The sequence below is a fragment of the Melozone crissalis genome, unplaced genomic scaffold, assembly GCF_028551555.1.
Source record: "Melozone crissalis strain CALT ecotype California unplaced genomic scaffold, PUWL_Pcris_2 ptg000004l_1, whole genome shotgun sequence".
NCBI classification, from domain to species: Eukaryota; Metazoa; Chordata; class Aves; order Passeriformes; family Passerellidae; genus Melozone; species Melozone crissalis.
In genome coordinates, this window is record NW_026535782.1 from 28,429,976 (window position 1) to 28,443,796 (window position 13,821).

The window sequence follows — 13,821 nt, forward strand, 5'->3', positions numbered from 1 at the left end:
AAGTCTCTTGCTACCCAGGTCAGAGCTTTGATGAAGATCAGCCCAAAGGTAGTAGGATGACCACATTGCCCTTTTTACAGCCAAGTGGAAGAGGGTTTCAAGTAGCCTGAATTGAATATGTTAATATTTTTCCCCAATGTAATGTGACAGTATAACATAAAAAAGCTGAAGAGCAAAGCTTTAGTTGATGCTGATAACATTTTTTATCTTTCCTAATTAACTTTTTGTGCTGTACAGCATAGCAAGAAACAACATATGTTCTGTGATCTCCACCTGTTCTCCACCTACCTTATTTCCCACAACATAAACAAAGTAGGTAAAATGTAGAGCTATTTCACTTATGCATATCACATATTTTGGATAATTGACCTAATCTTAGACGTTAAATGTGGTGCTGACATTTTTGTTGAATTCTGGTACTGTTAGTGAATGACTTTTTTCTGAGGTTATCTGCTGCATGCATCTTGTTCCACTTTATTTGTAAAAGAGCAGAATATTTTAAGTATAATTTGAGCACCAATACATTTTGTATTTCTGTGGTAAATAGAGGTAGCCTAATCATATCAAAAAAAGGCAGAGATATGTCAGAGATTATTCCAACTACAGTTGCTTTACTAGCAGCTTTGCCAAATAGGTTTCACTGAGGAAGAGAAGATAGCTTTATTCTATGGCAACAGAAGACTGGGTCTTCTCTAATGTTGATGGGTGCAAAAGAAGACAATAATTACTGCTTAGGGAGTTGACTGGATCTCACACATTATTTACAAACTGTGTGCATATAACTGTGTCTGCACAGTTGGATAAAATTCTCACACAGAGAACAGATTTGCATTCTCCTGCTCAGACATGACTAGAACAGATTTTTCAGAATCACTCTTGGTTTCAATCATGTTGTGATTATTAATTTCAGTCAGTGGAAACTTCCAAGGCAAAAAGTCTAAAACAATCAATAAAAAAATATTTACCAAAATCTGGAGTCTTCTTTATTGGGGGAAAAAAGGAGAATAATACATTATAAAAAACTCATCAAGTTGTACATTAAATATCAAGTCTTGAAAATTAGAAACTCTTCCTTGTTTAGAGACTATAATTTTCACAGATAGGAAATTTGTCTTACTGACATTCAAACTGGCATTTGTGCAGGGAGAAAGACAAGATTTCCTCCTGGCTAGTGAGATCCTTGAGACTCTCTGCATTGTATTGTAACTCTCATTTTGTACTGACACAGTCACCAAAACACAGTTTTCCAAGGAAATTATAAACATGATGAATCTCTTTAGAAGAAAAATATATATCTTGATTCTTCACATATTCTCTCTAATTCTTCAAATTTGTTGCATATGTTTGCTTTCTAACAGGCATAAAATTAAAATGAAATATTTGTCTATTATTTTAGTATACCATCTAGGAGTTTTTCTCAACTACCTCAGCTCTATGTGCAAGTCATACATCACCTGTCTCTGCCCATAACTGTATCATTCACCACTACTTTTAAGTTCTTTTATCACATCTTAGAGTAATGGTCTGAATTATTTTTCTTTATATTTCTCTAACTCTGCTTAGACTGCTAAGACATGTTTATGGTGTTTGCTTGCATTACTTTTGTAATTTTTTTGTCTGCAGTTTTGAATGCACCTCTTTTTCATGGTATGAAATGTTATTTTTATTAGAAAATACCTATGAAACTTATGTTATCATTATTGATAATCTCAAATTGGAAAAGGCTTTTGTATATAAATTGGTAGCTGTATTGAGAAAAACTCTTGCTATTCAAATTCAAGTCCATAAAAGACAATTTCTAAACACTTGTTATACTTTAGGCTTATTCAAAAATATTAACATAAAATGTGCAAAACTGCCAAACTTACATGCCTTGTCTTCCAAATAGAAAGTTCTTTGATGCATACTTAATAGACAGTAAAATTTAAAGGTCCCCAAAAACTAGATATTTGTTCATCTGTCATTGGATTTTATCAATACGGCAGAAATATTTTGCAATTAAGGGAGTATATTTATGTGAGTAAGCAAATGTGAGATAATTTACTGCTAAACCTATCTGATACAGGGCATTTAGGCTGGTCTGTAATACAATGAATACATCTTGTCATTACTAAAGGTTCAATGGATATCTTTGTGCATTATAATTATAGCTTTATGCTCCCATTGGGCAGCTCATATAGAAATGGTTCCTGGTTATAAGTGGCTGCTATATTAAAGTAAAATGCAGGCACAGTTCAGATATAGTAAGACTTCTAGGAGGTGATGGTGCAGTTACAGCCATGATATGTTTTTTAATTCTTTGGTCACTTTCTACATAAGTGTGTCTTTGACACTGGTTTGCAGTAGCTTATTAGTGGTTGGGAAATGTGATGAAATTTCCTGCTCACATGAGTGATCACTCATCTGTGAAGTAGGTGATAATAACCAATCACAACAATAGATTTTTCTCTCCAGCATCATATCAAAGCCATTCCTTTTCAATCACCTTTATTCTTGTTCTTCATTGACAGCAATTGTGAAACATCAGGCCAATTAGAGTATAAACCAAAAAGACTCTACTATGTATGTTTTATAGTCTTCTTCTTATCATTTTCCCTACCTATTTTTAGAGAGTTTTTAAGTGAATAGTAGTCACTAAGAATCTCATCCAGTATTTGGAGATGTCAAGGAGCGGGATTCAGAGGGGTTTAGAAAAACGCCTTTCTAGCAGAAGCCATTCATTTATTAATGTTATTAATAATTACTGGGATATTTTTATGAGATTTTTACACTTGAAGAGTTTTAGGATGATGCCTCTTACATCACAAAGGCTACCTCCTTTATGCTGAAAATGCTGATTTATGGAGGTTAGCTGTTTCCCTTGATGTAACACTTACATAGTCTCCATTTCTGTGCAGGACAAATGAACTTTCTGTACCTGTCAATATATGAACAGCTTTTCTGTCTATCAAATAATATCTCACTGCTTCTGACAAAATGTACTTCCAGTATTATGGAACCATACAACAATATTTGATGGCCAAATCTGTTCAATTCTATTGAAGCTGTAATTGTTATTGTTGCACTCCCCTTCCCGCTCCTCTTCTTCTTCTGACAAAATACAAGTACTCAATATCCTTAGTCAATGTTGTTTTATTTCTTACTAAAGGTAAAACTGTTTTTTCCTTTGGTACTAAATCTATACGAAAAGCTCCACAATTTCAGAGTTTGATTTTTATTATTGGAATCTGTTTGGCTGAAAATAGTACACAGACTCCCCATGTAATGTATGAGAAGGTGTAAATATCTAGTATTGCATACATTAGAAAAAAACCCAGAAAGCAACAGCAGTCCCACAGTGTGTTGAATAAGAATCCCCCTACATTAGGCAGCTAAGATGTGTGAGGACAGTAGGACATTTGAAATCACAGAGCTAGCTCTCTGTGGCTCTCAGTGCTGTTGGGCAGGGAGTCATTTCACTAGAGATAGGTGCCTGGAGTCTCTTCCCAAAAGATAAGTGTTTGTGCCCCCTGCTTTTCACCCTCAATTTTAGCTATTTTTTTTCTTCCTAAGTATATCTGAAAAAAGAGAAACGAATCAGGTTAAGAGCAATATTCAGGGATAGAAGAGGTTCAGTTCCCTTTTGCCCAGGTCTGGCTTTGACTCTCTAAGGCAAATGGAGTGGAAACAAGTTTTTGAAGTTTGGTTGAAAACTTAGAAATACATTTCTTTTTAAATTGGTGCTAGAGCTTTGGGCAGTATTTACATGCCGAAGATCCTTTAGCATATCTACAAAGCTTTCACCGCTATAATTCAACATTAATCTTAATGACATTTCATTTCCTACCTTGTTTAATGTTAATAAAAAAGCCACAACACATTATGTTCTCAATTCAATGGAATGAATAACCTCTAATATAAGTTTATGGCTCCTGCTGATCCATATGGTTAGAATCCTAAAACAATTATAGGCCTGATAATGCTAATTGTAATAACAACAACAAAAAAATCAGCCTGCATCTATTTTAATACCTTTACAGCTTTTCCTTTAATTTCCTTTAGACTTGTTGGGTCTCATTTTTTTTCCATATGAAGGTGAGTGACTTCTCACACAGCACACCTCTCTGTAATTTTCTGAATATTTCTCTGGCTTAATTTTAGAAATATTGAACCTCATAGGCACTTCCATATACTTACCTATTAATTCCAATAGAACCGGAAGAGACTTCTTAAAATTATTAGGAGTTAATCTAGATGTTAATTCATCCTAGTATAATAGTCCTCTCAAGAGTCTCCATTTAATAACAAAATCTAGCACATATATTAATAAAAGATTCTGGAATTAAAGTAAACAGTTCTGGTGTCCAAAGCCCTAGATGGCATAGCAATTTTCAGAAAAGAGGAAAACAAAGAAGGACAAATAAAGAGCTATTTTTTGAAGGGAAAATAATATGCTGATTCTTTACTGCAACGTAATTAAATGCTCCTATAGACCTGCGATATCTTAAAGAACAATTATTTGTACTATTTATGTTGGACCATACATATGTTATTGTGACAGTGCACCACTTAGCTCCTTGGAGGTAAATTGGGAGTTAAATGAGGACTTTTTCAAAGGTGTTTTAGATTAAACACTCCTTCAAGGACTATTGCCAAACACTTAACTTTCTTGAATCACTACAGAAATTTTTCTTCTGACTGTTTTTTTTTAACATTTCTTACACTGTTCTCTTCAGTATTTTTATTATGCCTCTTTGTTACTATCTCCTTTGTCACTATCTCCTTTGTTAAGCCTTCTTTCTCTCTTTCCTTCCTTCCCACCAAACAGTTTAAGCAAAAAGAAAAGCACCTAGTCTTTTCAACTTCTTTCTTTCTTTCACTTTTTTTTTAAAATTCTTTTTATTTTTTTCTTCATATAACCACTGCATTCAAGTAATCTCGGAAGGAATCATGAGCCTTGTCTCCTATAGTACCTTCTACCAGGAATTTCATTTTCTTATTGCAGTACTCCCAAGTATCTATTTCTCAGTTCTCCAACAGGCAACACTACTAGTGATTGTGTGAGAAATGTGGAAATGTGGTGTGGAAGACATAAATTCCAGTCTAGGCATTTGGAACTTTACTTGTAATAAAAATGTTTCCCATGTTCCTCTGCTTTTTTGGTTTTTTTTTAATTCAAGTTTTCTTATCTTACATAAAATCGATTAAAAAAAGTATGATGGTTCAATTGGAAGGGACGTAGAACAATCACCTCATTGTTATGATTCAGTTATTGAAATTATTAGAGAGAGGCTTCTGCTCAAATTAAGGTGCAAATGAGACCATATGATGAAGTTGATAGTATGGATTTTTATTTAAGTAATTGTGAGATTGCGGGCAGGAGGCGGGGAAGAGAAGGGTGGGGAGAGAGAACGACAGTGACAAAGAACGTAGAAAAAAATATAACCACTCACATAGATACTGATGACATCCTGTTGGTCCACTTCTAGTCTTCTTAGTGGTTGCAGTTTTGTTGAAGTAATGTTTGCAGTATGTACCCATGAAGTGGGGAGTGGGGAAGAGACCACAGATCACAAAGTCTGTTGGGTTTATATTCACTGTGGTCCAGGTGGGAATGCCCATGTGCCCGCCCTGAGGAACAGAGTTTCACATTGGGTGGTATAATGTTATGGATTAGGACTCTTTGACATCATCTAAGATGTTGCAGCAGTCTCTTCAGTGTAGTTGGATCAATCATGACCCATCAGCTGAGATGAGCACCTTCACCCTAGGTGTGATTATTCCACTACTTGGGAAGAGAATATTCAGGATGAGTCATTATGTAAGGGGGGATATTGGCATGATAAGGACTCTTTCCACATCATAGGATTTGCTACCTATCAGTCTCTTCCCTTATCTGGAAATCCAGCCTCAGATATGTATGCCCTTCTGCACCAGAGAGGCCACTCTGTTCATCACTATCAAAAAGCATCCAGTAGATGGTTTAAGCCATTGGTATCAATAATCCAGTCTCTTACAAAGGTTACTGCAAGTGGATGAATGTTTGAGTCATTAATCACTAGCAGTCCAGTCTTTCACACGCATCCAACTGCCTGACCAGTTAAGGAGTGACCACCAGCTAAAGCATGCTATCAAGGGCATTGTCCAAATGACTCATCTAATTTGTTGTCCTCCTCTGGATGTGCCCAAGGACCTTCAAATTCTTCTTAAATCATGGGGCATGGAACCACACACACCATTCCAGGTAAGGCCAGACAAATGCTGAATACAGTGGTGTAATCACCTCTTTTGACCAGCTGGATGGTATATGCCCTCCTGGCTGACAGGGCTTACTGTTGCTCCATGTTGATCCCGCTGTCAGCTACCACTACCATGCTTTTGTTCATTTCTGCAGGCTTGTTCTCCAGCCATTCCTCTCCCAGCTTGTGCCTGGCAGTACCCTGCCCTAGGTGCAGAATCGGGCACTGGGGCTTCTTTAATTCCATGTCATTGATGATTGCCCAACTCTCCAATCTATGCAGATCTTTCTGCAAGTCCTCTCATCCCTTGAAAGAGTCAGCAGCACCTCCCTGTTTGTTATTGTCAGCAAACTTGCTAAGAGTGCATTCAACTCCTACATCCACAGATCACTGATAAAAACACAGAACAGAACAGGCCCATGATTGAGCCCTGAGGGACACTGCTGGTGTCACCAGCCAGATATCATTCCATTCACTACAACCACTGGAGCCCCATAATTCACAGCTTTTTACCCTGTGAACCTACTGATGCCACACTCAGAGAGCTTGTCCAGAAGGATGCTCTTAGGGACAGTGTTGGAAGTGTTAGTACAAATAAAGTGAAGTGGGCTGTCTGTGAATGGAATATGCAGAAGAAATGCCATAAGAATACCCAGTGTTTCCTCACATATCCACCAATACGAGGGAAAAAAGACAGCAGCTGAAGGTAGCTGGGTTTGCCAGTTGAAAGGATAGAATAAAGAGCCTTAATCTGCTTTGTACTGGGCTGCTTCACAGTCACTTCTTTTGGGTATATTACGTCAACAAATCTCGTTATGGATGTTACGAAAAAAAAATTTCTGAACAAACAAACCAACCAATCAAAACAGACAAGACAAGACAAGAATGAAACAAGACAAGACAAATGAAACAACAAACCAGACAAAAAGACCAAGCGCTGTCCCCTTGCCCTACACTAATTAAGGGTAGGAGGATTACTTTTTTTAATGTAGAACAATAAATTCAGTCTAAATGGAAATATAGCTTCTGATAGAAAACAACTTCTTGAAATGCCTTTTTTTTCCTGCCTTTTTAACTTCTAAATCATTAGCTTGGATACGTTGAATAACAACAACATATTATGCTGACTGCATTGCAAATAAAGACTTTGTTCTTCCTTACATTTCTTATTCAGGCAAGGCATGAAAGTCTAACAAAAAATATGAGGCTGTGATGTTGGTAAGATTATTATATGAACATTTAATTCCACAGTATTACACTTTATAGATTTGTAAAAATTGAAAACTGATAACACAAGTGAACTTGAAAATGTGTGCTTCAACTAAAGATTTTTGTGATGTTATATACTTGTTTCCTGAAAAGACCAATGCAAACATAAGTCAAATCATTGGTGGCTAATCAGCTTCAATACTATTTTTCCTTTACCATACCTTTAATCTTGATGTAAAATCATTGATATTCAGCATAAATTATGGTAGGATTTTACAAAAGTTAATCAATCATACAGAAATCCATTATAGTCTATGTGAAACTGCCTCATTACCCCTTCTGTATTCTCAATACTGTAAACAAACAGATCCTATTTAGCAATCTTTAACAACTTTTTCTTTTTGTATGCTTTTTGTTCCTTCAAAGTAAAGGCACTTGAGAAATGAAGTCATGACTGCCATTTCATGGGCCATTCTAGCTGGTTACCTTCCTGTTGGGAAGATGTCTTTAATGCTCCACACCTAAAGCAGTAATCGCTATCTCTTTTTATAGTGAGTGGAGAGAGGCAGATGCTTCTAAGTAACAATTAATCTCATCTTAAAGTAGACATCTAAGGTAAGTAAGGTCAATCATAAACTGTTAGGGTATATTTCTTTCCACTGAGGTTAAAGAGATCTAAGGTTAGCCCTTTCAGAGGTTAATGTAGATACTGTGTAACAGTTCAAAGAGTTTCTGTCTGATTGGCTGCTTTATCTTTCCATTTCCACTTCAGTTTATACACTGATATAATCTCATCACTTGTTTGTTGCTTTGTCACTTCTGTTCACCTACAACTCTGCACTAACTGACTGCCAGAATTTAATTCTTTAGGATTTTTTATTCTTAAAGCTATGATTCCTGGAATTTAAGGAATTTTACCTCCAGTTAAAAGGGTTCTTGTCAAATGCAAAATTGATGGGCTAAATTTTAGTACTCAACATTAAATAAAGCACCAATAAAACCCATTTAATTAAATGGTCCCACCTTTATGTTCATTTAGCTGTAGTTCTGCATCGTAACTGAGATTTGATTAACATAGTAAGAGTGTAGTTTCTGAGACTAATTGTTAAACTGAATGATTTATATTAAATTTATGGCATGGTGAGATGCTAAACTAATTCATAGCAATCATTTTATCTTTTAGAAGATCTTTCTAAAATGTGGCTTACAATGAACTCACTAAACAACTTATTGTTATTCTGTGACTCAAATTAGTCCAAGATTATACTGATTATAATACTGCTCCATTTACACTCAAAATAAGCGTCATAAAGAAATGGATTTTTGTCAGTTTTGTGTATGTCTCCATAAGACTGGCTTTAGAATTTATAAAAGGGTGGGTTACAACTTTGGCTTTAGCAACACATATTTGTGATACAGTAATTTTTAAATCAATTTTTTATTTCATTAAAACTGCTTAATTTTCAAAAAGGAAACCAATTCAGTATTCTTCCCAGAAATAAAAGCACATGCAGACATTAGCTGTCAGTTCAGAAATCCAATAATTCAAACATCTAAAAGCTTTGCAAATTCCAGTTCCATAACATATATTCCACAGTCACCTCATTCTGAAATAGTCATATTAATCTCAGCCATAACTGCATATCACTAAAATGTCCATTTAAGAGAGCAGTCTATGCATCCTTTTTAGTCAATAAGAGAGTGAGAGATCTCTAGATAGCTAGTAATCTTTAGATACCATACTTAAAATAAGATGCATTATCCCTCTTAGAGGTCTGTCCATTGCATGCAAAGGAAACTCATGCTAAACACCTAAATCTCTGTGAGATGGAAGTTTCAGTTCTGTGAACACACATATGTAATCAATGGCATTTGAGGCAAAGATAAGTATATGGGATGACTGCCTACAGGAAGGTTCAATATTAACTTGCACCCTTTTAGAGTAGTTCTCTAAAGACTGATGCAGACGTCTAAAGTTGATGACTGTGTTTGGCCTTATAGTCTGTGAAGAGGAACATTTTCTTGTTTTTTATTTTTCTTACAACACAATTAGTCCCAAAGAAGACAGTAGACTGATTTTTCTCTGAAGGTAACTATCTTTTGTCAATGAGAGATCCAAAAATCCATAGTCAGATGTGGGCAATGCATACAGGTAGGTGAAACCTTAAAGTTTTTGATATATATATACAATAAAGGCAATTACACTAATTGCAGACAGTATTGTGTGAGGCAGAACTTGGCTAAGGCATAACCTTAATCCCAGATATTCAGAGTATTATGTGTTCAAAAAACTAGTAGGTATGGTGCTTAGGGACATAGTTTAGTGGTGGACCTGGCAGTGTTGGGTAAACCATTTATCTGAGAGGTCTTTTCCAACCCTAGATTCCAAAGAGCTTCACAGATTAATTATTCTGAATAACAGGCTACAAAAACATTAATTGCCCTTACCACTCATACATTAAATAAATGCATTTGCACTCTGTGGTGTAGGAAAGAATCTGGGTCCTGTATTTGTTTAAATATTAGGTTACTGCTACACATTTGTATGAAAAAAATAAAGAAATTGTAAGTTGAAGTAAGCTTTGGGACTTGGTTTGATTTAATGCCAGTGTGCTTGAGAAATGAAGTTATTTATTGCATTTGTCTCTTTGGAGCACTAGGTGATATGGTGCATTTATGGGAGCCAAGCCATTGAACAAAGAGAAGAGTGAGAGCTTTGAGCTCAGGCTTTATATTTTACAGAAGGCAGGGGAGTAAATAAAATGACAGGTCTAACATTTCTCAGGTTGTTTCTCTCCTTATAGAAAACACACTTTTTAGGGTCCTGTCCCAGTCCCAGTTTTGTAAAGGGTAATGCTTCACAGACACAGACAAGCTACAAAAGAACTAACAGGAAAGTTTTGAAATATTAGAGTGTAGATGCTAAGCTGTATTCAGTGAAGTTAGAAAAAATGTATGTAGAACACTGTTTTCAGTAAAATTAATTTCAATTCTATAACAATGTGTCTTCGTAAAATATGTGGCACTGTTAGTAGGAATAGATTAGCTTACTCATTTTAAAATTATAGGACTATATTAATTTATGGATGATGATATTCCCAGACACTAAGCTTGGATAAATAGAACAAAGACAACATGTCAGTGTTGTCTTGTAGCAGATTAGAAAATTGTGGTTATAATTAGCATTTTAATAACTAGCTAAACCAACATTCATTCTTTTAATAAATATAAACCAATAGAAGGAAGTGGGTGGAATCCATTGTACCTAATTTAAACACACAATTTACAGCAAACTTTTAGGGGCCTTTTAGGTCATTCACAATAAACCAAAATTTTTCAATTATCAGGAGGAACGAGTATGTCTAGTGCAGATGTAAATGCTGGCAAACCATCTACATCTGGAGACCTTCAAGAAATCTGATGATTGTGAAGGATATAAAAGTTGGGAATAAACTATAAAGATTCTGAACTTTAAAAGTGTTTTGGGTTGTGAAGATGAAGGGACAGACACTACAAATAGGGTAGTTACATTTATTCCCTACCAAAGGGAGATCAAGAAGGATAAACGATAACCACCTTAAAACATTTTGATGGCTGTTGTAGTTTAAAGGGTGTTGTGGTTCAATTTCCTCCTTCAGCTGTTTCCTCAGTGGTGTTCATAAAGGTAGTTCATTACTCAAGGCAGCATCCTTTTAATCACTAGTCCATAGTGATTACATTTATAGAAATGCAGTATAGAAATATGTGAAATATCTCTCTAGGGAAAGCATAAAGTGGCAAGTTCCCATGAAAGACTCATATACAATAATTACTGCTGCTATCAGTAAATATTACATACTCAATAATATTTGGAAATGAGAAATTGGTCAAAAAGCATTTAAAAAAATCAATGTTTTATTGATTTTAGTTTTTTTTCACTGTGGAGAACCATTATATACCTATGATGAAGAAAATATTTAAGAATTTGATTCGTGTTGTACTGAACGGTTTTGGATATCTAAAAGTTTAACATTTTCTCATTGATTAAAACTTGCTACACTTTTTAGATGATTCTGAAATACTAAAATCTCTCTCTCTGGAAAAAAATATTATCAACATAATGAAGGCACTCAGTACAAAGAAAGGGTTTGAGTCACTGGTGGTTTTCCAATCTGGTTTCCAGGCACAATTGCAAAGACAGCTCAGAAGACAAATACAATATCCTTGGATAGTACTTACTATTTTATTCATTTCCCCCCCCATTTAAATGAAATAAAGTTTAGCTTTAAATCAGTTAACCTAAATATTATAGTAGAACTTTACAAATCCTCTAGAGCCCATTTTTCAACAAATCTTGATATCACAGAATGAAAATTATTAAAATTATAAATAGTCTAGCACAATAACATTTGGGATGCTTTATGTTACATTCTTAAAGCAGTAGGTGGAAAATGAGATAGGAATTCCAAAAGAATTTGAGTAAGAAAAGAGAAAATGTTCATGTCTCATTCTATGAGAAGTTATTGAAATTTAATGCATTACAGACACAATCACAGAAAAACTGCAGCAGAATGTATCCTGTTTGTGCTTACTTTTCAATTAACTCCCTCTGGACTTGCTGAAATCAGCCTCCTTTAACTCTTTCTACCTTCTGCATCCCTTCTGCTTCTTTAGAGTTTGTCACTTCTAATAAAACAATAAACAAGTTCCAAGTAGCAGTATTTTAATGTAACTTTTGTATTTTGCCTTATTATGATTTCACTGAAAACATAGGCGGCCTTGAAAGTGATGAGCATATTTTCTGTAGAGTTCTTTACCCAATCCACTTTTTTTTGCCTGAAAAACTGAATTTTAGAACTAATTTTGTGTGCATATTGCAGTGTAAAGAGTTTGCAGCCATCTCATATTGCTATGTCATTGAGATACTACAAATAATAGCTTCAAGATACACACAAAGGAAATTAAATTTCTGTCTAAAGGACTTAGTTTCCCTGATTAATGATCAGAAATGACGGTAGTGGGATGAAAATGCTATTATTCATCGCCCAAACTTCAGTAGGACATATGACATGTGCTTCCATTTTATCTATCCTGTAGTTGGATACCTTTCAGGGGATTTGAAGCTATAGTTTCAAATTCCCTTTCAACGAAGACAACTGAAGTCCACAAGACCTTTTGTGAAAGAAGGGGGTCTCCCTACGTGATTAGTGCAGCAGTATTCTGCAAATTAATTTGGTATTGCTTCTTTGCAGCAGATGGGATATCAGGCACTATGCAATGCCCTAGGCTGGCTTTCAGCCGCTACTCTAAAATAGTGTACATAAATTCTGTATTATACCTGTCATCCCTGTATGAATGTCTCAGATATCCTCAAGCTTTGCAGATAGACACCGATGAAAGCTGAGGTATTTGGCTTAGCAAAGGAAGGGATTCAGCTGGTCTCAGACATCAGTAAAACACTGGCAGACAAGGAGCTTTAGCATGTCTTGTGCACTTGAAACAATGTGGGTCATTTTTCTTGGCATTAGAGTCTTAAATTTTGTATAAATATCCTATTTGACACTTTGTGTTTATTATGTGCCTGCCTTGACTTTCAGCAACATGCCCTTGGTGAGAGAAGCATATCTGAAAACAAAAACCATAGATTTGAAAACATTGACTGCTAAATTGGCTGTTCCTTCATATTTTACAATATGTTCTTCTAGCCTTCAGATCCAGATAACACTCTTTTTCTTCCTTCATACATGTCAAAGAAAAAAAACTCCTCTCATTTTCTAGTAATAAAGCTGAATTGTGACTATTTCACCATCAGATTTTTTTCTTTACTTTAAACCATGGATCTTCTGTGACTGATATGAAACTATTAGGACATGGATAATTAGGGTGCTGTATTAATCACTGTTAGCAAACTGGAAGAATGATTAAGGCAAAAAATGGCTAATTTCACAGTTTATCTGTGACACAAAAGTCTCAAAAAAGTTGTTTATATTGCTGGAAATATTCCTAGCTGTTTTATTTTTTCTGTGGAATAAAGTAATAAGAAAGATTAATAGTGACTCTCAGATGGCCTATAATTTATTCTTTTAATCAAAAAGTAAATACAGAATATTATATAACTCAATTCTTGAAAAAAACTCTAACATTATACAGGACGAAAAAGCAGATCTAAGCAGAATTCTTCCTTTCTGCTACTACTCTTGCATCTGAAAAACAAACCCTTAATGTTTAATAGACCCAATGCAGGAAATGAAGACTGTGTCTGACTTTGCTATTGTTTTTCTCTCTGCAGTAGAAAGTTCAAATAACCTGTTTCTGCTAAATAGTGTTGGACTCCCATGGTGGAACTTGCAGAATCCTGTGGGTCTTCCTGTGTTTTTACCACATATTTTATACATGCTTTATGAAGCCAGCTGTT